General features: G+C 46.3%; 1 protein-coding gene across 1 annotated transcript in view; it reads right to left on the bottom strand.

The window, feature by feature from the left end:
- Positions 1–26,030, bottom strand: part of LOC119179089 (cytochrome P450 3A43) — a 111,231-nt gene that overhangs the window by 24,592 nt on the left and 60,609 nt on the right. The window lies entirely within an intron of this gene.

Raw genomic sequence — 26,030 nt, forward strand, 5'->3', positions numbered from 1 at the left:
TGAGAATGTGATGTAATTGGGATGTTGTGAGAAGAATTTCCACAGGTTCGTGCATTTCTCACGTAACCCATGTTAGATTCATAAAGCAGCCGAGCCGGAAAGTAGATGTGGCTTCTACAGCGACCAAAGGGAGTTTCGTGAACGCAAATTTTCGCATTAGAGCACATCAGGCACAGAGGCCTCTGTTGTGTGTTGATTCTCATACGAATATATATTGTTACGTGGAAAATAACAGTTGTCAGTCCGCAGCCACAACGCAGCTCAGCACCTTTCTTGGGTATGCCCCACTATGCTCTGATTCAGTCATCCGAAATCACGTAACACCACCCCCGGCGACAAAAGCGCCGACCCGGCGAGTTTACGGGGCCACAGCAGGAGCAGTGTGGTAACGCTTGAGCCTTGATACATGGACGATGTTCCTTGACAGCAGAGCGGAAGAGGTTGATGAATTATCAGGAACAATTTCATATGTAGTGTCGGTCACTCGTCTAAGCACGCGGTATGAGCCCGTGAAACGAGAGAGAAGTTTTTCTAAAAGGCCTGCATGTCACGTAGGGGACCAAAGAATAACGAGGGAACCTGTTGGAAAGTGTTCGTCGTGATGCCGCTCATCGTAACGATGCTTCTGCGAGTCTTGAGACGCCATTATTCTGCTGCGGGCAAGCTGACGAGCGTGGTCAGCTCGGCTAATAGCGTCGCGTGCATATTCAGAAGCAGACTGGGCAGCGGCTGGCAGGAAGGTATCCAACGGCAATGTTGGTTCGCTTCCAAACAGAAGGTAAAATGACGAGTACCCAGCAGTGTCATGCCGGGAGGTATTGTATGCGAACGTCACGTAGGGTAGTGCAAGGTCCCAATCACCATGGTCGGCCGAGACGTATTTTGATAGCATGTCTGTCAGGGTGCAGTTTAAACGTTCTGCAAGCCCGTTTGTCTGGGGATGGTACGATGTCGTGAGCTTATGTTGGGTAGAGCAGGAACGCAGGATATCGTCAACCACTTTCGAAAGGAACGTATGGCCTCGGTCTGTCAGCAATTGACGAGGGGCTCCATGCACAAAAATGAGATTGCGTGGTAGAAAATCAGCGACGTCTGTAGCGCAGCTTGTTGTCACGGCTCGGGTAACTGCATAATGGGTCGCGTAATCCGTAGCCACCGCGACCCACTTGTTTCCGGAGGCGAATGTTGGGAAGGGACCGAGAAGGTCCAAACCAACACGGAAGAATGGCTCCGATGGGATGTCGATGGGCTGAAGATATCCGGAAGGGAGTCCCAACTGCTTTTTTCCGACGCTGACATATTTAACAAGCGTTGACATAGCGACGTACAGAGCGTGAAAGGCAAGGCCAGTAGAAGCGGCGGCGGACTCTGTCATATGTGCGAGAGACATCAAGGTGACCCGCGGTTGGCGCGTCATGGAGCTCGCGTAGGACTGTGGAACGCAGGTGCTTTGGTATGACCAGAAGTAGGTCGTAACCATTGGGCGATAAACTACGCCGATATAAGGTGCGGTCCTTTAAGGTAAACATGCGAACAAAAGCGTCTTGCGGTGAATATTCGAGCTGTTGTATTAGGCGGCTTATATCCGGATCGTGACGCTGCTCGTCCCCGAGAGGAAGCAGCTGGGGGATGGAAAGGACGCAGCCCACAAAATCAGTGCTCGTAGGATCGCAGTCGGCCACAGGGTAGCGTGACAGACAATCCACATCTTTGTGCAGTTTTCCTGATTTATACACTACGGTGTAAGAATACTCCTGGAGGCGGAGTGCCCAGCGGGCGAGACGACCCGTGGGATCTTTGAGGAAGGCGAGCCAGCAGAGAGCGTGGTGGTCGGTGAGAACTATAAATGGTCGGCCGTATAAGTAAGGGCGAAATTTCGCGACTGTCCACACCAGCGCTAGGCATTCGCACTCTGTGATGGAATAATTACGCTCCGAGGTGGACAGCAGCCTGCTGGCATAAGCTATCACGCGATGCTGCCCACGTTGTCGCTGAGCCAACACAGCGCCTATTCCGTAACTGCTGACATCAGTGCGCACTTCGGTTGGTGCCGTAGGGTCGAAGTGAGCCAGCACAGGAGAAGTGAGCAAAGTGTGAGGCCACAAAATGCTGCTGCTTGCGAGAGACCCCAGGTAAAGGTCTCATCTGGTTTGAGTATATCTGTTAGGGGCCGAGCGATTTCCGCGAAGTTCTTGATGAACCGGCCAAAATAGGAGCAGAGCCCCCACAAAGCTGCGGACATCTTTGGCGGTTTTTGGCACAGGAAATTCCTTCACAGCTCGAACTTTTTCTGGGTCAGGCTGTACGCCGTAAGCGTCAACAATATGTCCAAGTATTGTAATGCGACAGCGACCAAACCGGCACTTGGATGAATTCAGCTGAAGGCCGGCGAGACGGAATACATCAAGAATTTTCGACAGTCTCTCAAGGTGCGCTTCAAAAGTGGGAGAAAACACAATCACGTCATCCAGATAACAAAGACACGTAGACCTCTTGAATCCATGGAGCAGGGAGTCCATCATTCGTTCAAAGGTGGCGGGGGCGTTACATAAGCCGAAAGGCATGACTGAATTGGTAGAAGCCATCGGGTGTTACAAAAGCCGTCTTCTCTCGGTCCATGGGGTCCACGGCAATCTGCCAGTAACCAGAACGAAGATCGATGGAAGAAAAGTAGGTGGCACCATGGAGGCAATCAAGGGCGTCGTCGTCAATGCGGCGCAGAGGGTATGCGTCTTTTTTGGTGATGTTGTTAAGGTGGCGATAGTCCACACAAAATCGCCACGATCCGTCCTTGCCACCGGGGATGCCCAGGGACTGGAGGATGGTTCAATAATGTCCTTCGCTAGCATCTTGTTCACCTCCTTCTGAATTACGCTCCGCTCAAAAGCAGACACACGTATGGACGGCGGTGAACAGGGTTGGCATCACCTGTGTGTATGCGATGCTGGACGAAGGACGTCTGCCCAAGAGGTCGGTCGCCAAAATCGAAAATATCCTGGTAGGCCTCGAGAAGATGTTGTAGGGCTTCAACTTGCGGAGGCGGAAGATCAGTGGCGATCATGTCTAAATTTGACGGCTGCCCGAATGTGTTGCGAGTGATGTGCGCTGCGGTGAAACAAGGGTGTCTAAGGCAAGCACTTGAATTCGTGAATCGAGCAACGGACACAGGTGGGCTACGGAAATGCCTTGTGGAAGCACATGATTCATGTAGCCGAAATTTACAAGAGGAAGACAAGTTTTGTTATCTGTGAAGCTGAGCACCGTATAGGGCACTGCAACATTGTGCGCAAGGAGTACGTCGGTGAGAGGCGTAGCGTAATAGTCACCGTCGGGCACAGCTGGTGAGCACAGAAAATCGACGTACGTCCCAGTTTTGGACGGCAGGCGAACAAAGTCGCTGCATCGTAATCGGCATGTATGTTGGTACGGGGCGGCACTGATTTTTGGCATTTCAAGGCGGAGCACACCAGCGGAGCAATCAATCAGAGCAGAATTGGCGCCAAGAAAATTGAAGTGACTCGATTACATTAGGCGTTATTACGCGTTATTCGAAGGTCGTAGGTTCGATTTCTGCTCACGGCTGGTCATTCCTACACCCAATTTTCTTTACAATACATTTGTTCTAATAACTTCCCCTATACATTCCTTGGCATTATTGTCTGTTGGATGTCATATATATATATATATATATATATATATATATATATATATATATATATATATATATTTGTATATTATATATATATATATATATATATATATATATATATATACATATTTGTGTGTGTGTGTGTTTCAAAAGAGAAAAGAGTACGACGACGATGCAGGTTCGTATTGCACGGTATATTTGCTGACGTTTCGACTGTTGGACGAGATTCTGTCAAAGTAACAAGCACATCTCAACTCGTTTTTCTAAAAATACAATTCACATAGAATAATACAGATCGGCGACGTAAATCAGCGATTAGACGATTCATGGCGTGAAGTGTTCATGACGGTATAGTTAAATATCATGCAAAAACATAAACGTATATAGAAAACAGTAAAGAACAGAAATCACTTCTTCGCGCAATCAGCACAACTCTGTAAGAACCGCAGATAGATAGAGATAAAACTACAATGAAAGCATGAATATCAAAATACCGAAACACCGCCTGACATTAAAGTCAGATTGTGCATCACATACACAGCTCAGTCATGGTGATATGAATAAGATAAGTAGTTGATGATTTTATTGCACGCGCGCGTTGAAATACAATCTCGCATTCACATTCGGTATAGCGTTAGCGATTAATCAACGCAAGTAACTGTAAACCTTGGATAGACAAATATACACAATAACAGAGGCATTAGATACAGTATCCGACCAGCTTAACCGATGAGACCACGGACCATAAGTTGAGGCTGATAATGCTTAGCGGGCACGCTAGAAAGCGTGCCTGTACTTTTGTTTATACCTGATGGCACGGTGTATAATTTGTAGATGAGGTATGATTCGCGGATTTCCCTATTGTGGTGAGAATGAAAGCCCGACTCAAGTATAGTGATCCCAATTTTCCCGAAAGAGTGCCCTCGTAAGCGAATATGTTTTGGGAACGGGAGGTTAAGTAGCGTATTGGTATGTGATCTATGGTGGTTGAAGCGTACTTAGAACGATGTTTCTGTATGGCCAATATACTGTTCTTGGAAAACAGCGCACTCGAGCATGTATATAACGTTAAAGCCATCGCAATAAAAGGAGGTGCGAATTTTAAGGGTGAAGTTTGATGATGTACTAACGGCTTCTTGGGTGGTTTGCATATGCAGGCAGCTTTGCAGCGTAGTTTGTTGCAAAGTGCACAATCAGATGTTGTGGGTCAGTTTAATTTTGACGATATTAGCATATCGTGGCGATTCTTCGAGCGTCGCTAAACTACGCGAGGTGTTTCAGGAAAGATACTTTTCAGATGCTCACTTTGGGAAAGGATGTTGTGGTGGCGTTTGGGTATAGAAAGAACCTTTGACACTGATGCCGATTAAGTCCATACGAGATTAGTGCCAGCACGTTGTTCAGGCAAATGGTTTCCGCTAAGAATGTCGGCTCCATTCAAACGGTCTGCTCGGTCTATAGTGTCATCGACCAAGCCAGCCGGCTACCGTCGTTTAATGAGAGAGCTTTTAAGTTGCTCGCCGTTAGATAGGTAATCTTCGCGGTCGGAACACAATCACTAAAAACGGTGAGTCTGACTATAATGTATACCTGTCTTACAATGCCGGACATGACTGCTCCGGAAATGGAGATGCTGGTTTTTTATTAAGAGGTTTGTGGTATAATTTTGTGAGCAATTTTCCTTCGGAAAGCGTGACAGTGACATCCAGAAAGTTAACAAAATTTTTTTAATATCATCGCGAAAGCATGATCGATGTATGAAAATGATCGAATTCATCTATAAATTTTGAGAGCGTGTCCTCCCCATGTATACAAATTAAGATAATATAATCTATAAACCGCATATAAAACAAATGTGCAGGTTAGTGCTTGAGAGATAATTATTCTCTCGAACGCCCATGAAACTTTTAGCAAAATTTGGGCCTTTACGGGTTCCCATTGACGTGCCTCCTATCTGAATGTAATGGCAATTAATAAATTGAAAGTAATATAGTTCTGGGATAAGCTTCAATAGAAACTGTAAGGCTTTTTTATCGATTGCTTTCTCGAGGCAAGAATCCTCGTATGCCTTAAGTACTGCATCAATTCTATCGGCATGAGGTTTGTTAGTATAAAGTGATTCGACGTTCAGTGTTACAAGTATTGCATTGCGAAGAATGTTAAGACCTAATGTGTCTTGAAGAAAATTGTTGGTGTCTTTGACGAATGATCGAAATGTCCTGGGAATATTTTTCATAACGAAATCATTATAGCGTGACAAGTTCTCGGTTGTGAAGTTTATACCGGAGTATATTAGACGGCCCGGGTTGCCTTGTTTATGAATCTTCGGGAGTATCTAAAATCTACTTCTCGTCCTACATGCGCGACTTCTCGTCCTACATGCGCCTGAGACCTGGTCCTGGTGGTAGGGTCTCAAGTTTGTCTCCCCTGAAGTCCAAGGAAGTCAACGATCAGGAGTGTGAGCGGTAGCGCTACTACGAACCACACTTAATCAGGTTCATGGACCCCATTACCGTCTACGACGCCACCGAACCTCACAAGAAGATTGCGCCTGACGCCAGAGACCTGCGATAGATGTACGAGTGCCACACCGCACAGCTCTATCACTACACCACGCACTTCAGGCAGGAAACCGGTGGAGACGAGGACTCTCGCGAAGCGGGATACACCGTGATCGACCAGTCGTCTGCAGACTCCTGCAGCGATGTCTCCAGAAACACCGGCATGCGTCAGACTCACACACCCGAAAACGTCAGGTTGATGTGCGCCATCGTTCGCGATGCTAGGACAGACACCAACAATCCCCCACCAGCCACAGAGGACGTGAACAAATCGTCACTGCTTACGAACGCAGCCGAGATCCCCGTCCTTAGCGAGCTCACTGGCCAACAGAACCAGGAAGCTTCGGCATCGTTGTCATCCCCGTCGAGCGAGGAAAAAGAAGAATCGTCATCGACTTCGCAGTCTTCATGCAGATCGAAGGCGCCTGCGAGCTCCAATTGGATGCACCTGGGCAGCGATAGCTCCAAGTACACTACAATTGCTCAGAGTCTTGCAAACAAAGACATCAGATTGACGGACCTGATCTTTCACGACACCCAGACAGACTACGGCACTCCGCGGCCAACACCAGTGCGTGTGGACGAGTCTCCGACACCTTCCAAATCGACCGAGACGGCTCTGTTTCACGAGGTAGCATCGCAGCGAGATTGGACGAGTTCCCCCATAAGTCAAGCCACCACCTCCCAAAGCATCACCGCCTCCCCAAAGCCTTGGATCGTCATCATCTAACAATCCCACCCTTAGTATCGTTGACCGCCAGGTGGCGCCGAGGAGTGCACACGCGTTAACATCGGCTCCGTCAATCACCGTACCTAGCAGCGGTTAAAATCATGTGACTACCAGTGAAACTACGGGAATTGTGCAGGAAGACGTCAGGTACACGCTGACATACCTTTTTGTACAAGCGATCCCGGTTCCCTCTAAGATGTGAAGATCTTCGGCAGAGCATGCCAACCCGCCACGCTAAGCCTCGCGGCGAAGCGGAACGCGGAGTCCAGGCAGCCAGCTCTCGGCCCAGGCGTCGCGCTGCACCTGCCCGAACCCCAACGAACTAGCCCAGGCACTTATGGACATAGATGACCAAGACATCGAAACCCAAGTGAGCTCTGCGGTGGACTCCAACGAAGATTTTTTTTCGCCTGACGAGTTGCTACAAGGGGAATCTCCTAGCGACGCCGAGAACAAGGAAAAAGACTCTGCGGAGGAACGCGACGACGAAGCCAAAAACGGTCAGTAGCAGGTAACAATGTTATTGCGACAGCGAAAACGCATCAGGAAACAAGAACGCGCAGCGAGTGATGACAGCGTTGCTCGAGGCGTAACTGAGAGCAACTGCTCTGGCGCTAGAACGCTTGCAGAATAGCGACGCGGTAGAGCATCTGAAAGGGGCCGACGACGAACGTGCGCGGCGCCGCTGCCCAAAAACGATATGAAGATAATCATGCGGCCCAGACCAGGGTTAGTTGTGAAAGAACTGAAAGCATACCAGGTTGCGCGAGCGATAGAACATGCGAGCGGTGACCAGAAGGCCTGTAACAGCCACAAGTTTCTGCTTCGCCTTCGCAACGGATCAAACATAATTATTTCAAGCACTCCGTACGAAGATGTAGCAAAAAAGATTTTGAAGATAAAGACACTGGAGCTCAATGGCACTAACTATCCCATAAACACCTACATATCCACTCCTGCTGGATACTTAAAAGGAGTGGTACACGGATTAGAACGCGAAACGCCAGAAGCTGAACTCCTGAGCCATCTCCGAGTGCGCTACTAAATCTACGACACTACTAAATCACTTGGTTACATCAAACGTTCCCTTTCCTTGTGTCCCCTCATCCACGTAAAACTGGCTTATGAAACATTTATACGAAGTAAGCTTGAATATGCCTCAGCTATTTGGAGCCCTCATCAAGCATACCTCATTAACACTTAAGAATCTATACAGCACCGTGCGGCCAGATTCGTCTCTTCTAGGTACGGCCGTGATGAAAGCATCAGTGCCATAAAGTCATCATTGGGACTCGAGTCATTGTCGTTCCGTCGGAAGATTGCAGGGCTGTGCTTCTTCCATAGGCTTTACTATAACTTCCCACATCTTCACGGTAAACTCTTTATCCCGCCAAGCCGTACATCTCGTCGCCTTTTTAACTCGCGCAGCGTCCAGCGTTTGCTCGGTTCTACGTCTTCTTTTAATCAATCTTTTTGGCTAACAGCCATTGCAGAATGGAACACTTTACCAGACTGGGTTGTCGTTGAGCGAAACCCTATTGCGTTTAAGCAGTTGGTCACTGATCATCTTACGCTGTAAAATTCTTTTACACTGTTCTTCCTTTTCGCCTTTATATGCCTGATTCTAATTGTAACTTCTTTGTGCTTTTAAATAAGTCTGCATTTCTATGTGTTATGTTTCAGTATTGTGATCCGATATGCTTTGTAACTCTTTATGTAACCTCCCCCCCCCTTATGTAATACCCCGAGAGGGGCCTTTAGGGGAAAAATAAATGACGATGATGATGATGATGATGACTCAAGGAGTGACAATTGTTCAAGCCCGCATGCTCGGACAGTCACAAACTGCAGTGATCACGCTCGATGGACCAATACTGCCACGCTTCGTATATTATTACAGTGGCGAAATGCCGTGCGTGCCTTATCAACCCACACGGCAGTACTGTAAACTCTGCAAGAGCCAGGAACATAGGCCAGATGTTTTTCCCATACCAATGACAAAGGCGTGCAGCAACTGTCGCCTAAGAGGGCTACCTGAGGACCACACTTGCGATCCGGAATGTGCCCTGTGCGATGGACGCCATCCCACGGCGGCATCGGAGTGCACCAAAAAACTCAAACGCGTCCCTCAAAAGGGCCGGTCGATGCTGTCGCACCAACACAGCACACCACAAACCGCTTGCATACTCAAGAGACGCTGGTTCAGCACGGACCGCGAGGACTCTGCACCACGAGGCGGGGCCCGTTCCAGTTCCCGATCCAGGTCTCGATCTACATCCCGATACAGGTCCGGCTCTCGAGACTGCTCCAACTCCAGGAATGGTGGCCACAAGCAGGCCCAAGCAAAGCAACAACAGCACAAGGGCAAGAAGGCGCAGAAAAAGGAAGCAAAGAACCAGGCGAGCTGGGCAGCAAAATCCTCCCTACACTCACACCAAGCACCACAACTCACGCGCTTAGAACGTGACTTAGAGATAATGCGGGTGAGAATAGGGGACCTAGAACGCGAAAATAGGGAACTAAAAAAGCAACAAACGCAGCACCCGCAACAAAACTCTATACCCGCCCAGAGTGTCCAGAAATTGCAGACGCAACCGAATGCAAGAGGCGACCCAATGATTACGTTGTCGATGCTGAAAGAAACAATAAAGGTAGTTATACCGACAGTTATAGAGCAAGTAATGATAAATGTAGATAGAAAGCTCGAGATTCTGGACAAGAGAATCTAGGCACAACACGTCGAATTCACGAAAGTCTTGCGAAAGCATGCCACAGGCATCAACATCAGGGAAAAAGCTGAGAAAATTTACAACAGGCCCGGATTATCGGTCATGAACCAGGAGACGCATAATGGCTGATCATCAAACGCAGCGGTCAGAAAAGTGCGAAATATGGCAGTGGAACTGCCGTGGTTTCCGGCGGAAAAGAGGGCAACTGTTGCAGTTGGTGGCGTCGCAACAAAAACCACCTGCTTTCATAGCAGTCCAGGAAGCCGGAACACAACCAAAATTACGGGGCTACGAAACTTATAGTACCGGGGACGCAGAATGGAAAGTTGCTACATTAGTCGATAACTCAATTACGGCAATATGTCATCAGCCCATAGAAGATGCGGATATTCCGCATATCGTAACAGAAATCACCAACAAAGGGAGCCATGGAAAGAGCGCCTTCATACCTAATATCTATAGTCCCCCAAGACAAAAGAGAGCAACGTTCGAAGGCTCTTTCAAAAGACAGCAAAACTGGCGAAAGGGAATCCATTATTCATAGTTGGGGACTTTAATGCCAGGCATGCAAGCTGGGGATATAAGATGCAAGACACCAAAGGCAAGAATATCGCACGACAAATAGAGAAACTGGAAATGACTCTGTTAACTGACGCTGCAACACCAACGAGGATAGGAAACAGCGTATCCATGAACACAAGTCCGGACTTTATTATTTATTTTTTATTTATTATTTATTAATACTGTAACTCCGACTTGAAGGTCCTTACAGGAAGGAATATAAACACAAAACAAAAACAATACACAATGACAAAACAGACATTCGTTTCATGTTGCCGGTAGTACAATTCTAGCGAACACTCAAATGCTTTGACATTTGCGCTAGTAACAGCGTACTCTGGAAGTCTATTCCACACTTCTATACTATACGGAAAAAAAAAATTTTAAAGCCATCCAGACGCGCTCAAAAAGCCCTTATTGGGTGAGTATGGTTCAACCAAGCTCCTTGTTTGGGTGCAGGTTGTATGTATGTGTCTTTATTTATTTTCATTTCGCCTCTTATCTTTTTGAAACAGGAGTTTTAACCTTTGCTTTTCGCGGCGCACTTGCAGGGATTCTAGCACACCTGATTTTAACAAATTTGTGACTGATTCTGTCCTCCGGTACCGCGAGCAAATGAAGCGCACTGCTAGCCTTTGAATTTTTTCTATTTTATCTCTCAGTGACTGCTGATGAGGACTCCATACAGAAGACGCATACTCCTAAATAGGGCGAACAAATGTCGTATATGAAAGTAATTTGACATTTCTAGGGGCATGTTCGAGTTTTTTCCACAAATAAAACAACTTCCTGTAGGCCTTTGAACACACCTTCTCAACATGAGTGTGCCACCCCAAATTGCTGGTAATAGTCACCCCCAGGTATTTAAAGCTGTGTGTTCTGGTCAGAAGGCTATTTCCGATTTTATTGTCATATGCGAGTACGGATTTTTCTTGGTTATATGGGTGAACGTAGTCTTTGAAAAGTTAATTTCCATCCCCCACTGGGCGCACCAAATATGCAAGGCTTGCAGACAGCGATTAATTTTGATTTGGTCGTTTTCGTTAGTTACAGGAGCGTAAATTAAACAATCGTCTGCAAAAAGTTTGATTTTAACCGGGCTTTCGACAACTGCAGAAATATCATTTATAAAAATTAAAAACAACAAAGGACCCAGCACAGACCCCTGTGGAACACCAGACAGTACTTTCAATGAACTAGATGTGCAATCATCTACACGTACTTTTTGATGACGGTTCTGCAAATACGCGGCTATCCAATTTAGTATATCTGAGCTAAGTCCTATATGAGCTAAGACTTGATGATAGTACAAAACTGCCACAGCGTTGACTGGTACAACACCCTTGAAAACCTGGGCAGTGATCATTACATACTAAGCACCACAATCCGCACCGGCCGAATCCGCAAACACATCGCACAGACAGAATTACAGACTGGCATGCATATATAAAAGCGCTAAAAGCGCACGTGACCGCCATAGACGACTTGGACGAGTGGTGCAAAGTAATTCGAAATGAAAAGTAAATGCACACCAAAACCGTCGCCAGAACAGATGATACCCCTGAAGTAGACGCTCATCTTCTCCACCTGTGGGAAGCAAGAAGAAACCTCACTAAAAGATGGAAAAGGCAAAAGCGAAATAAGAAACTCAAAGCGAAAATTGAAGAAATAACGCAGCGAACTGAACAGTACGCTAATCAACTCGCGACCGCCAACTGGGTACAATTCTGCGATTCACTAAATAGAACCCCAGGAACAGCAAAGACATGGAATATCCTAAGAGCCATGATTGACCCTCTGAAAACTAAACGCGAAGGACAAAAATCTCTAGAAAAATTATTGCACACATATCCAGGCACACGAGATGACCTCCTTCAAGACATCTGTTTTAAGTGTTTCAGCGCCCGAGCCATCAAAGCCCCATACCAGGCTAAATACACTGGACTCCCAAACTCAGAACTGGATGCACCTTTCACGCATGCCGAGGTCAGAGTGGCAATCGTCAGCATGAAACGCAACACAGCGCCTGGGGTGGATCAAATCACCAATGCCATGAATCGCAACATGAATGACGAAGCCATAACAGCGCTTCTAAACTTCATTAACAAACACTGGGTGAATGGCACTATACCTCAGCATTGGAAGCATGCTGTAATAATTATGATACCCAAACCAGGAAAGAAATTGGCAATAGAAAACCTCAGGCCAACCTCTCTTACCTCGTGCTTAGGCAAAGTGTTTGAGAGAATAATAAATACCAGACTTCAACGGCACCTTGAACAAAATAACTTGTTGCCAAACACCATGTTTGGTTTCCGCTCGAACCTTTCGACACAGGACATCCTTCTGCTTTCAAAGGAGGAAGTACTAACAAAAGTTCCAAAAGCAGGAGAAAACATTGTCATGGTCATCGACATAAAAGGCGCTTTCGACAACGTAAGCCATAAGGCCATTATAGATGGACTAGCAGCGACAAACTGCGGTCAAAGGACGTACAAATACGTACAGAACTTCCTTACTAAAAGAACCGCTGTTATCAGATTAGGAGAAGACGAATCCAATGTCTTCCACCCATCGAGCAAAGGCACACCACAAGGCGCTGTGATCTCGCCTATGCTTTTCAACATAGCCATGATTGGTGTAGCCAAAAAACTGGAAGATATTCCCGACATCCGACACTACTTCTATGCGGATGACATCACTATCTGAACAACCAAGGGCAGCTTGGCAGAAAAAGAACAGAGGCTTCAACTGGTAGCTAAAACCATCGAAGATTACACTAAAGAAAGGGGACTTCAGTGCTCAGCAGACAAATCGGAACTCATTCGGTTCACCAAGAGTAAAAAACAAAGAACAGACCTGAGCCTCCGCCTTGAGGTCAAGCTAGACGGCAATATTATTCCAGAGAAAACAACCGTTCGAATGTTAGGGATGTGGTTACAGTCCAATCAGCGATGTCTCTACACACTGAATATGCTTAAACGAACAGCTCAACAAATTGTTCGTATGATAGTTCGAATAATGAACAATCGTGCTGGACTGAAAGAACAAGACGTGCTTCGTTTTGTAAAGAGCTTAGTCATCTGCAGACTAACATACTCGCTACCCTACCACAACATGATTAGAGAGGAGAAAGAAAAAGCAGACAAAATAATAAGGATGGCGTATAAAGCACCTGCAGCTGTGAGAAGAGACGCTGGGTGTCACGGTCATAGCTCCGAGGGGCTTTCGACTGTGAGGCTCGACTGTGAAGAAGCTGCCCGGGCTCAGGATCGGGCGGCAGTATCCTTATTGTTCTTTGAGAGTTCGTTATTTTCCGGTAACTGTATTGGCCTTTCTCAGCTGAAGTGAGTCATTCAATCTTGATGTCATTTTCTTCCCCCGGCCAAGGTCACTCCCCTTGGTTAGCTTCCACTCCCGCCAAGGATTGGCCGATACACTATTTGTTACGCAATGTAGCGAGAAGTGTCTCTGTGGCGCTGGTACCTACAGATGGGGGCAGTATTCTGATGAAGAACCCAAATGCAATTAAAGTGGAGCTTCGAAAAGCCACTTCGCATCTCCAAAACATCACTGACGTCCGCCAGTTTGGTCGCGGAGGCATCCTGTGCTGTTCCGCAGATCAGGAATGCATTCGTGAGCTCCTGCAATGTTCCGAATTCGCAGCGCATCCGGTAAGCCCATTTATTCCGGCACACCTCGCATGCTCGAAAGGATTAGTCCGCATGTAGACACAAGCCGGACACCTGCAGAAGTGCTCGATTTGTTTTCGGTGGCGAGTGTAATTTCAGTGTATAGGTGCACCCGTACAATTGACAACATAAAATTCCCAACTGAATCGGTGATAGTGACCTTTTTAGGAACAGTCCGACCTTCGGAAATTAAGGCATGGCCACTGATCTATAAGGTAGAGCCACTTTCCCCCAAACCCCTGCAGCGTTCGAAATGTTGGCGATATGAACATAGCGTCAGAGGGTACCGATCAGTTCTTAGATGCCGTCAGTGGGGTGAAAATCATGACAGCCGCAAGTGCAGCTCTGAAAAAGACAGGTGCTGCTTATGTAATGGGGCGCACCCTGCAGACTCCGCAGACTGTGCAGCAAAAGAAAGGGAGCTTGCCATGTTGGATATTGTAGAACGCAAGAGACGCTCTCGGAGAGTAGCGGTTGCAGATATGCAGGAGAGGTCCAAAGGATATGCAGGTGTTGCAGCACGTAATACCACCGCCATGGATGCATCTCTCGCAACATCTATCGCAGAGGCCTTAGAGAAGGCTATGGAAAAGGCAATGGAACGCCTCGCAAACAACCTTTTTGAAAGCTTGGCACAATTGGTTTCCAATCAACTATCTCAAATTCTAGGTGTAGAACCTACGAACGATTGGGCTCCTCAGACATCATTGGTATCGCAGCGTACGGAAATAGAAAGTGCGACAACACGTCAGCGAGCGGTTTCTCCTGAGGCAAGGACTTCCAAAACAACGGAAGACGGTGATCTTACAGATCATTTGGAAGCATGTGCAGATATGGATATAGACTCTCATAAGGCTCTGAAGCAAACCCGATCTCCCCAATCAAAAAACTCTTCGCATAATTCGAAATCTAAAAAGTATTTATCCAAAAAAGAAATATTTGAGAACATGTCTAAGAAAGACTTTTTGCAAAAGGACATTTTGGACCAAGCAGTTTCTGCGACGGTTCTGTCATCAAAATAGGTTCACTAACCATATTACAGTGGAATTGCAGATCTATAATTTCCGCAGCCACAGACCTATCATACCTTTCTTCACAACTTTCCCCGGATATTATATCACTGCAAGAAACCTGGCTTTCAATTAGCCAGACGTTTTGCCTACAAAATTATCGGCTCTTTCGATTGGACCGACCTAACAGAGGTGGTGGGCTTGCTGTCTTGATAGCAACTGAGTTTAGTCACAAAGCTACGATCTCTTATCGTTGTGTGACTCCAGATGGTGATATTTTGATAATAGACATAATATTACCAGACGTTTCTTCCTTGTCGTTTGTAAATGCGTATTTCCCAGCCGGGGTGCAAGACACACGAAGTCTAGACGATATGTTCTCTGCCTGCAGAAAGGATATATTAATCACTGGAGACTTCAATTCACATCATGTGGCCTGGCGTTTTAAAACAGACTTAAGCGGAAAACGCTTGTGGGAATGGGCTATTCACAAGAATTTATCTTGTTTAAATTCGCAATCTGCTACTTTTGTCCGAGGTCTCTCTAAATCTGTAATTGACTTGACATTTTCAAGCTCATCTCTAAATAGATGCTCGTGGCAAACTTTAGACTGTGCTACTAACAGTGACCACTTGCCTATTAGTTTTGTACTGAACTTTCCAAGAATACATGTCGCCGAAAAGACCCGCTCAATCCTCAACTATAGAAACTTAGAAAAAGACTTGAGGGCTACTTTTGATCACCGCAAGGACATACAAGGTGACATTAGGGCTATGAGGCTGTGTGCAGTGTTAAAAAGATCAGTAAAAGACGCAACGTTTAAATTAGACTCGGCCACAAGAGGTTCTTTTAGTCCATGGTGGACTGAAGAGTGCATGAGGAGCTATAGAAAACGGAAAATTGCATGGAAACAACTGCTGGTCAACCAATCTCCGAAAAATTGGTGTGATTACAAATTCGCAGCAGCAGACTTCAAACGCACAGTAAGTACAGCAAAAGATGGTTATAATGTGAAACGACATGAGTATCTTTCTAGGGCTAAAAACAAAAAGTGGTCTTCTGATTTTTAAGATCTCAAAAGATGTTACCACCCGCTGAAAATATTGACTCTTCTGTTCTTTCCGTGAGCTCTCTGATTTAGTAAAAAATAATGCGAAAGGGCTCCAAGATAGATTTATGTTAATTATACCACTGCACATTGTGAACCCAATGGCAGGCGAGAATTTCGAGGAGGTTACTTTAAATGAGCTGGCAGAGATAATAAGGCACTTATCTCCTTCGGCACCTGGACCAGACGCGGTAACAAATGCAATTATAAAAGTAATATTCAAGATTTCTCCAACTGAAGTACTTAATCTGGTGAATTTTTCTTTGACAAAAGCTTGGATACCTTCGGAATGGAAGCTGTCTAAAGTGATTCCACTTCATAAAAAGCAGGAAAAAGGATTCGCCTTGGACAATGTAAGGCCGATATCACTCACGTCAAATCTGGTTAAGCTAATTGAAAAAGGTTTGAATGCCCAGGTAATAAAATATAATAATATTAACGCAATATTAAACCCCAGTCAAATTGGTTTTTGATCCGGTTGCTCAATATGGCGTGCGCATGTTGATTTAGAGAGCCGAATACAACTGGCTCGGCGTCAGCGCCAATACCGTGCTTTAGTTACTCTAGATTTGGCTAAAGCGTACGATAGGGTTGAGCATTCAATTTTATTAAAACAGATGGAATATCACCACTTTCCCAACTACATCACTGCGTGGGTGTCGGAGTTTTTAAGAGGGAGAGAATATTACTGCTTTAAAGATGGGTACTCATTGAATAGATATAAGCAGACACGTGGCGTATCACAGCGGGCTGTCCTGTCGCCAGTTTTATTTGACATTTTCCTAAGCTCCATTCCGTCAACTAAGGATATTCACTTATATGTGTACGCAGACGATATTGCTTTCTTTGCAAGTAATACCGACCTCCAATCATTACACCAGAGTCTACTAAATTATCTCAATATGATAGAAAGATGGCTTAAAAATATTCATATGACCCTGAACGTAAAAAAAGTGTGCTTCTTGCATTCTCTTTTCTACAGCCTATCAACATCTCGTTAATGTACAGTAATGAGCTCATTCCGCAGGCGAATTCCCATAAATATTTGGGCATCATATATAATGACACATTAAATTGGAGAAGTCACATGATGATGTGTACTCCAAGGCAACATGGGCCATGGGGTGGCTACGGAAGCTTCCAAACCATAAAGCGGGTTTAAGAAGAGATGTGCTAATAATGATATATAAACTTTATGTGCGGCCCATCATGGAATTCGGATGTGTATTATTTTCTGGCAGCGCAGCTTATAAAATGAGACCCCTAATACTTCTGGAAAGAGAAGCGTTGCGTTTGTGTCTGGGTCTACCAAATATTGTTGCAAATAACGTGTTGTATATGGAAGCTGGCCTACTTTCTCTGCTAAATAGGTTTAAAATTCTTACTGTGCAAGCATTCTTAAAGATATACAGTTCAAACCAAAGACTCTCATTTTACGCTTTCATTCAAGAACCGACTTTATTTTTCGAAACCCATTGGTCGCGACTACACACCCCGCAAATAGTATTTGCACAAGCGCTACTAAAGCAACTGAATGTAAAAATTAGGCATATTGGTCCAATACACAACCTAAAGTCAATACTTAGCATACAATTCGATGATATATTTCCTCATAACGCGAAACAATTGGCATATAGGTATTTAAATGACCAGTTAGCAGATTATCTAGCTCACCTAGAGATAAGCAATATCATAGCGACTGATGCATCTGTGTCAAAAGAAAAGACTGGGGTTGGCATCTTCTCTCCTTTTTTGGACTGGTCCTTTTCGATTCGACTCCAAGATTATACGCCGGTATTCATAGCAGAATTATTGGCCATTGTTCTTGCCCTACGCGAATTGCCCTCAAGCGAATCATTAGCAGTTATCATTACAGATTCGTTATCAGTTTGTAATGCACTTTCTGCGGCAGCAAATTCAGAGCTGATGAATACGTTTCGGCATTTAGTACCGAAAAACGTAAAAAAAACTGCATTTGCTATGGGTGCCAGGCCACCGCGGATTACATTTGAACGAAATGGCGGACTCTTTAGCAGCAGTATCAATGGGTGGGCCCACCATCCCAGTTTTGCCAGATACGGCTTACGTAACCGCGCTAAGGTTCCGAAATGCTTGCCTGCAATGGGGAAAAGGTAATTTGGATAAATTCAAAGATTTCGAGCATTTGAGCTATTGCTGGAATAAACAGTTGTGTGTATCTCGCCAGTTAAAGGTCACTTATACCAGATTGCGCGGTGCATTTCCACAACTAAATTATTACCTTAATAAAGCTCGGCTCAAGGCGTCACCGCTATGCATTTGGGGCAACGAAATTGAAACAATTGAACATTTCTTTTTATTCTGTCATCGTTATTCTTATCAGAGAAAAATATTTTTAGTAGCCCCATTACAAAAGCTAGGAATACAAGTAAATCTACCAGTAATTTTATCACTTGGCGGAACTTCATTCGGTTAGTGCCACAGAGATGTATGCTCTGCTGTGTTTGATTACATCAACGCAACTAAATGATTACCATGCTAGTGAACCCCTACCTTTCCAGATCTTTAGTTTATAATTCGTAGTTATGTCTTTCAAAAACAAAAGATGGTTTGACCGCTTGCTCAGCAAAAATTTTTGACTTTTGGTAGTATTATTTTAAGCTACTTTTTCAGATTGGCTTCATTTTCATTTTAGTTTCATTTAAGTATCCTGCTGCCCGGTTCTTGGCCCATCCCCCTTTGTGGGTAAGCGCCATCCATCAGAGGTCATCAGCATCAGCATCAGCATTGGCGTATAAAGCGGCTCTGCGACTACCACAAAGCACTTCAACTGCGAAGCTATTAGCGCTCAGACTTCACAATACATTTGATGAGTTGGCTGAGGCACAAGTAACCACCCAGATTAACCGCCTGCTACAGACGCCAACCGGCCGAAAACTTCTTCAGAGGATCGGCCTCGGTGAACAAGTACAGGCACATGGAAGAGATAAGAAAATGTCGTGCTCAGTCAGAGCCTGGCACAAAATATGCCCCCTACCGAAGAACATGGACCCAGTTTTACATGCTGGAAGACGTAAAGCAAGAGCTGCTTACATAGATAAAAAGACAAAATATTTGAATACGGCGAGATTTTCTGACGCTGCACCATATCAGGCAAATGCAAAGAACATGGTGGCCGTGGTCACAGACCGAAAAGGAAACATCACAAGTTGTGCCTCCATAGCCCAAGCCTCTATCACAGAAGCGGAGGAGATAGCGATCGCGCTGGCAATCAAGGAGGGCAGGGAGCGAAAAGCCCCAATGACAATAATCACAGATTCGAAGGCTGCGTGTAGAAATTACGAAAAAGGTAGAATATGTATGAAGGCCTTCCAAATTCTAACCAAAGCTTATAAGGACTTCGCAATTGAATACACCCAAACCATTATCTGGGTGCCAGGGCACGAGGGTGTCACCGGGAACCAGTTTGCGGAGGAGGCGGCTCGAGGCTTCACAAATTACCGAGCTTCCTTGCACACTGCAATAGAGGATCCAACGCCCCTAGACCCTAACTTTGGTACAATTCTTCAGTATTACAGTGACAATAGAAAAGTGTATCCAGCACCGCATAAGAAACTCACAGCAATAGAATCGGTGGCATTACGCAGAATCCAAACAAACACATACACGAACTTACACAGGCTGCATGTATTCTACACCACAGCATATAAAGATATATATCCGTGGTGTGGGGCCACACCAACTCTGTTTCACATCACGTGGGAGTGTACGCATCACAATGAAGAACACCACAACATGAACAACACAAAGGAACAATGGGAGGCGCTGCTGTCCAGCTCGGCCATTGTTGATCAGCGCTGGCTGGTCCAACGGGTAGAGATGATGGCTAGGGCCAGCGGAGCCCTGGAATAGAGGCCCGACCATTTGGAATGCTCCGTGCTATGCGCAAATAAAGTTTTCTCTCTCTCTCTCTCTCTCTCTCTCTCTAGTATCATTCGCATCTTTCTCTTCAATGTGCGCCTCAACTTTCACCGCTGTGCACCAGAACGTTGCCGTGAGTTTGTCAGCTGCGGGAAAGTGTTGGAAATAAAAAATGGCAGCATATCCACGGAGTAAATGATGGAGAGGGGGGCGAAGCTTTCGTCTGTCCATGCGTCCGTCTGTGTGACCGTCCATGCGTCTGTTCGTACGCCCGTCCCTGCGCTCGTTCATGCGTCCACTCCTGCGTTCGTTCATGCTTCCATCCTTGCAACTGTCTGTGTGTCCGTTCGTCCATCTATTCAACACTCCAAGTCCCACTATCTCGCATCTTTTTATCATATATTCCCCATATAGAAGCACCGCCATTCAGTGGACATTCCAATGACTAAACGAGAGGTGGCACACGCACACTTTCTTACGGCTTGCGCTTCGGGTCTACTTTCCACCATCCACCACCTTGAGTTTATGGTATATACTAGTTCACTGTATTCATGACACTGCGGCCCAATGCTCGCTAAACCTTTCTAAAACCAAGTAGGTTACGCCCAGCGAGTATAACGTAGCAACCTTTTCCTGTCAGATAATGCTCAATGTACATGTCGGTGGCTGCTAATGTGAAATGAGAGACAGGAGGATTCAGCTTTTAATTTCTTACGGCTTACGCTTCGTATCTGCTTGCAGAAGACAGGCGCGGGCTCGGACGCTTCAGAGGCAACACGGCTCCCGACCTGTTGTATTCTCCGTAGATATATCAGGGCCTTCGCCCACGGGATTTTACACAGCCTGTGTAGTTCACTGGAAAAAGCATGTCAATGGGCTCTCGTTCCGAGCACAAAATCCAGAGCTCGCTGAGGAAGTTGCGATAGCGCTTGCTGCTGTGGACCCCAACTCGAAAGTTATCACGGACTCCCGGAAAGCATGTGCTCATTACTTGGTAGGAGAGATATCCCCCCTAGCCAGCCAAATTCTAAAACGGGCTCTCGCTGATCCAGCCCCGAAACGCATCGTATGGGCTCCTAGCCATCAGGGCTTACGAGGAAATGAGGCCGCTGACGCGGCCGCCCGAGCGCTTACCCACCGGGCTCCTCACCTTGGCTCTTATGACTCGGAGGCCAATACACCGCTGCTGCGGTTCAAAGAAATTCTGACATATTATCGCGACACTCACCGCCTTTACCCGGCTCCTGCAAAAGGGCTGAGTAAGGCGGAAGAGAGAACTCTAAGGCGCCTGCAGACAGGTACTCTACTCTGTCCTGCAATCCTAAAACATTTCGATGCCAACACAGATGGGCGGTGCCCACACTGTGGGGAGACGTGTGATATCTTCCACATGGCATGGGCATGTCCGAAAAATCCCCACCTACCCCCTTCCCCTACCCCTTCCCGAGAGGCACGGGAGACTGCCCTCCTCAACTGCTCATCACTAGAGTCTCAACGGGCTCTGGTGAGACGGGCGCGAGTAGGGGCCTCGTCATGCGGTGTCCCGGACTAAGGACGCCGACCATGTAGCGGGGTCATGCTTTGGCCCCGTATCTCTCTTTTATAATAAATGTTTTATCATCATCATCATCGTATCTGCTTCCCCCCTTTAACCACCTCGAATTCATTCATGGTATATACTAGTTCATTGTATTCATGGCCCTGCGGCTCAACGCTCGCTAACCTTTCTAAAACTAAGGAGGTTACACCCAGCGAGTATAATGTAGCAACCCTTTCTTGTCCGATAGTGCTCAATGTACATGCCAATGGCTGCTAACGGGGATCGCAGCGTGCGCGTTGACTAAAAGCCGAATGCTCCTGTCTCTCATTCTCCATTAGCAGCCATTGGCATGTACATTGAGCACTATTTTCTATTGTTAAACAACGCACAGAAGAAATATCTCACCGCCACCACCTTGGAGGTCAAATGTTATATCTATTTCGGGTATGTGCCACTGGTGGTTGCGTACTACGAGGGACGCCCAAGCCACGCTATAAGGAGCTTCGCACTTTGCACCCGTATGTCGAAAGATGCGTCATTGTTAATCCAGAAGATACGCATTGCCAATCGAGATCCCAGTCCTTCTACTGTAACGCGGGCACGGCAAGAGGAGCTCGTTGAACGGTACCAGCGTATAATGCGCACTTCTTCACTCTCGGCTGCAGCTTGGCGCTGTAGACGTGCACCCTGTTCGCACCCTGAGGTGCTAAGGTATGCACGCAGAGCTCTGCTTTGTCCACCAGGCTCGCCCGCCCACTCGCTGAACTCTATCACCCCAGCTGCTGCGGGTACGCGCGACTTTCAGGAATTCACTCAACACTTTGAGTCAATAGCTAAATCTGGTGCTAATGTTTGTTACCCAGGATCCGTTTCTTCGCATCTTCTGTCAACAGATTTACCTCATGATTCCAACATGTCAAATGACGTCCTCCTATCACCGCCATCCGATGACGAAATCAAAGGCGCATTAGACGCAATGAAAAAGGGATCGGCCCCAGGGCCTGACGGACTCCCTGCAGAGTTTTATGTACAGTTCGGGCCTATCATTGGTCCAACTATGTCACGCGTCATTCGCAAGTGTTTCCAAGATATTACACTTCCAACTTCTTTCTACAAAGGCCGTATAACACTAGTTCCCAAGAAAGACCCAATGTCCACGCGACCAGAAGATTGGCGCCCTATTACGCTGCTCAATGTAGATTACAAGCTCTGGGCTAACATTTTGGTGCGCCGAATCAGTCCATTTCTTGCAACATTAATCACTCCCCACTAGGTCTGTTCTGTTCCGGGCCGAGAAATACACACCCATACGTGGTTAACGCGTGACATCATTCAATACACCATTAGCCGATGTGCGCAAGGACTGTTGGTTTCATTAGATCAAGAAAAAGCTTTTGATTTCATAGAACATGGCTACATACTAAATGTTTTACATGCATACAGATTCCCGGATAAGTTCATTGACCTTATCAACGCTATGTACACTAATTTAAAAAGTACCCTTTATTTAGATTCCCGTGAGAGTCACGCATTTAGAGTCACGCGAGGGGTCCGGGGTTCGTCAAGGGTGTCCCCTCTCCCCAGTGTTATTTATCCTTGCATTAGAGCGCTTCTTAAGGGCCGTTGAACATCATCCGCAGATTCGTGGCTTACCTCTACCCGGTAACACTCCAGTAAAGGTCGCTGCATATGCAGATGATATCACTCTATATGTACAAAATGAACAGTCGCTGCAGCATGCTCTTGATACATTCCATGATTTCGGTATTATCTCCGGTGCAAAGTTAAACTTTTCTAAAAGCCAGTATTTTTTCATTGGCAACCCCAGCGGTCGTATCAACATCACGTCGCCTTTACAGTGGTCTCCTGAGATTTCAATACTCGGAGTTACTTTCACTGTATTTGGTATACAGGATAGCATCTGGTCATCCGTTGTACAAACTCTTCTAAATGATATCAAAGCAGCCAGGCACTTCGAATTCCCCCTCTTGGAACGCCGATACTTAACTCAAACGGTGTACTTAGGAAAATTTTGGTACCTTTGCCATTCTGTTAAACCACCGTTCCACGTCTGCAGGAAAGTGCAAAGCTGCATCAGTTCATTTTTTTGGTCTGGTGGCATAGAATTGTTATCACGTCCAGCGTTAGCTCAACCGCGAGATCAAGGCGGTTTTGCATTCCCTGACGTTTCCGTCGCGGCTTCTACATTGTGCCTCCGCACTCTATTGCGAATACTAAGCAATGATGACATGCCCGCTCAGACACTGGCTCGCTACCATCTGGGGCCATCACTACGTGTCTTCTTGCCGGATAGCCAAATAAACAAAGGTCCCCAATCAACTGAATTACCATCTTTGTATCGAGCCCTTCTGGCATTTCACGGACGTTTGGAAGCTACGTGCCCAGAGATAGAGGTGGCCGATTCTAAAGTGGTGGACAAAATGGCCGCCCTTCTACGGCCCTTGGTGCCCCAGCATCGTCAATCTGTATTGAACCACGCTTGGAAACCAATAACTGCCGCAGTGTTGCCAGGGCATCTCAGAGACTTTGTCTGGAGGTTGGGCTGGGGCTTGCTCCCCACGCGAGATCGGTTGCAGCGATGGCAGGTAGCTCGCACTTCCACTTGCCCCAACTGCGTCATGGTAGAGACCAATCGACATGCGACGTTTGAATGTGTGGTTTCCCGCCTTTTTTGGCGTGCGGTTAACGCTGGTTTTCGGGGACAGGGTGTGCTAACTTTCTTGTCCAACGGCCGATTTCCACGTAGCCGCTTCTCCGCTCTCTTAATAGTTGCGGGGCTGTTCAGCCTTTGGAGAAACTGATGCGAGTCCGTAGCTGCCAATTGCCGCCGGCGTGCCTTGTGGCCGATACTGTGGAGAATGAGACGAGAGATCCTCGCGTTCCTCTCCGAAGAGCTTTTCTTCCTCGGGGAGCAAGAGTTTCTGCGGCATTGGTAGTGCCCTTTCGTCAAGGTGGAACACGAAAGGATACAACTCATTTTTCGACCAACTTGGTGCTAAGCAGCGCCCGTTGAGTTGTTATATATGATTTCATTTGTTACAAATTGTGTTTCATTTGGATCTATTGTATCGTTATACCCTTGAATCGTTATATCACATTGAAGTTTTGTGTACATGTATGCCAACATAATCATGTATATTAGAGCAAATGTCTTCACTGTAACGTAGTGATGTTAGTCGTGAAATATAGATGTGCCGAAGTGTATGTGCCCTGTTACTGGAATGTTATGAAGCCTTTGTGTTCTGTACATGCTGTAAATTAACTTTTTCTTAACAAGGAGCTTCGCCCCCAAAAAGAAAGAAGGGGCGGCTGGCACGAGCGCGAGTCTAGGCACTGGCTTGCTCAGTGGTTCCCTTAACCTTCGATGTAGCCAGACGATCGGGTCCGGGTCCCCTTCTTCGTTTCTCACACGAACGCAGGGACGCACGCATGGACAGACGGACTGACGCATAGACTCACGTAGGTACAGACAGACGGACGCACAAATGGACGCACGGATGAATGCATAAGAGGACGGATGGATGGACGGATGGAAGAATGGACGCACGGATGGGCGGACGGATGAACGAACACAGGGACGGGTGGACATATGCACAGATGGGCGCATGAGAGGATGGACGAATGGATGGACGCATGGACGTATGAACGGATGCACGAATGAATGGACGCACGGATGAACGTGCAAGCAGATGGTCTGACGAATGGATGCACGGACGGAACGATGTACGCTTCGCCCCACTCATCATCATTCTTTCCAGGGACGTACTGTTATTTTTGATATTTGTCATACTACAAGTAATGTCCTCTACTATCGTACTATTTCCATATTTAGCGTATATGAATTTCGTCATATGTATAAGTACCACCCTCTACGGCCGATTCAAGAACTAGCGAGAGGTGGCTACATATGATTACGACGGGACGCTCAGCCCACGCCTTAAGGAGCTTCGCTCCTAAAACGCGAGGCCTGCGCGCAGCACAGTCACAGCGAAATCTTGAAGAGCAGCCTTTCAGAATCTTTTCTTAATACTCTTTGGGTAATTGCTTCAGGCACTCTGGTAGGTACCAACTTCATATATATTCATGATTTTTGTGTAGTAGGCCACCATTCACTATGCTGTCGTTCGTCATTCTTTGTAAAAGCGGGTTATCTGCTGTACACTTGTCAGGAATTTTGTGCAAGTTTTTATGGAGTCGCTGACGACGATGAATAATTATTCCTGAAGTAACAAGCTTTTGTAACGTGTTGGAGCATTGAACCACCCATTCATTACACAATTTGCATTGTGTGACTCCAGGCTTTTCCTTTGCTGTTCTAAAACACTTTATTATTCAAATTAATGCGATTCTTTCCCGACATTAAGGCTGCCTAAAGCTAATTTTCAGAGTCCCAAGCATCGACATGGCTCAGTGGTAGAATACTGGGCTGGCACGCAGGTTTATTAGCACTGACAGTTGGGCGAGTTGATATTAGTTTATAGTAGTGAATGGTGCAAAAAAAACACACACACAGGGCACAGGCGCCCATG

Source organism: Rhipicephalus microplus, chromosome 7 (genome assembly GCF_043290135.1).
Source record: "Rhipicephalus microplus isolate Deutch F79 chromosome 7, USDA_Rmic, whole genome shotgun sequence".
Classification (NCBI taxonomy): Eukaryota; Metazoa; Arthropoda; class Arachnida; order Ixodida; family Ixodidae; genus Rhipicephalus; species Rhipicephalus microplus.